We start from the raw sequence: 2078 nt of genomic DNA on the forward strand, positions 1-2078 counted from the left end.
TCGATCCTTACGGGTTCGTATCCCATAGTGGGACGTCGCAGTAGGTGCTAGCACAAAAAAGATCCCTCACTGCTCAATGGCCCTGAGTGCTGAGTATATGAAATATTTTGAAGCTCTCCGCCGGCAAGTGATGGCGTCTCCATATGACTGGAAAATTCTCAAGAGGACAATAAACAACATACAATCAATGTTTATTAGAGAGGTCTGAGGATGGGGAGAAACTTAGTAAAAGAAATGGCTTTTAAACAAACTTTGGTCAGAAAAATTCCTTATTAATTTGTTGAAAAAAAATTGAACAAGAAAAAGTCTTTCTTTTCTTTTTTATTTAATTCTAACAAACTTCCTTATAGAGCATAAATGAACATAACTTGGAAAAGTTGTGAACAAAGTGTGAAACATTATTTAAATTTTATTGAAACCGTCATTAAAATCAACACATATCAGTACTTTCAGTACTTTAATGAGTGGAGGATATCGAGCCCGATGTTGTATAAGCGATAAATTTATTAAACAAAATCTGTTGCGCGAGCGCGCCGACGCGCCGAATACAATTAGCCCCTTTTGGATATCTCGGACTGCTTTCAGTAGGGAGGTAATAGTATCTCCTTGGTCTGCCTTTTCCTCTGGCTTCACCTCCGTTAAATACCCTTTGCTCTCTGTTAATCGTCGTTCAGCTGAATTGAATGCATCTAATTCAAGGGCACGCCTGATTGCATCATTCAAGTCTACTGGCCGGGCTTGTTTAATGCGTAGTCGCATGTCGCTTTCCCTCAGGGCATCAATGAACTGTTCTTTCGCCAGAGTTTCTCTCACTTCTACAGGGGCGGTTGGGTAGGCCAGGTTTGCCAGTCGACGCATGTCCTGTCCAAGTTCTGGTAATGACTCGGTAGCTTTTTGTCTTCTTTCCCTCAACTGAGCACTATATAATTCCGTCTGGTTGGACGACAAAAATCTCTCAAGTGCCTTACTTAAGAGTCTGTAGTTACATCTGTCTACCGCTTATACATCTGTCTACCGCTGGTAGATTTCCAAAGACACTCTGTGCTTGACCCCTTAAAGCAACGGCTGAATACATTCCCCTCTCAGCCAAAGTCCATCTGTTAAGTTCTGCACACACATCGAAGTGAGACTTAAAATCAACCCATGACGAACTTCCATCAAACTTATCTGGTTTCACCATGGCGTTTTTCCGTTTGTCAGCCTGTGTAATATTCTCAGGGCGGCGGGTTGTAATGTTTGTCTCATTCAACAAGGGGAAGTCATACCTGGATGTATTACCATGGTATGGCTTGCTCGTAACGGAAAACTGGTTCGCCATCATTAGGTCTTCTTACATCGCTAAGATTGTCAGGCCTAGTATATGAACTTGGTAGGGTGGTCGTCCTATTAGTTTTATGTCTTGCGCCCTCAATCAAATAATCTTCATCTATAGCAGTCCGCCTACTTTCAGGTAATCCTGAATCTCTGGCGGCCGTTTTTTCTCGTTCTTTATTTATAATGGCCTGAAGCTTGCTTAGCTCCTGCTATAAGGCAGTCATCTCCGCATCCACAAAGTTACTCTCAGACATATCAATAATTTACATAAATAAACTCTATTTAAGGATGTATTCTTCTGATACCCGAAAAAAACGTGCATTAAACTTTCCACATGCTTATATTTTTCTGAAAGTGTAATATCCAAGGAATAATTTAAAGACAAGAAAAGTGTATGTTAGTGTTCATCTAAGAGAGATTCAACCCCTCCAACATAGGCCAAAATAGAGCATGGGTAATTTCATTAAAATAGCTATTAGACCATAAAAATACCTCATTAAGTTATAAATGCACTCAATTTAAACCTAATTTGGCTTAAATTTACTTGAAAGTATTGCAAAGTTAATTTTTTAAGCAAAATATGAGCAAATAAACACCAATTACATAATTTGTACCTAAAAATGTTGTTCACCGGTGTCAAATTTAGGCAAATTTTCCCCCATAAAATTGCTCCAAAAAAACAGAGAAAAACATATTTCTACAATTAAACTTTTTGAGAAAATTGTTGTACAGTTTCTTTAGGTATTATGGTTCCTTTTCATAGT

This window comes from Saccostrea cucullata, unplaced genomic scaffold, assembly GCF_032062105.1.
Source record: "Saccostrea cucullata isolate Sc308-1 unplaced genomic scaffold, CSIRO_AGI_Scuc_v1 ctg16158, whole genome shotgun sequence".
Taxonomy (NCBI): domain Eukaryota; kingdom Metazoa; phylum Mollusca; class Bivalvia; order Ostreida; family Ostreidae; genus Saccostrea; species Saccostrea cuccullata.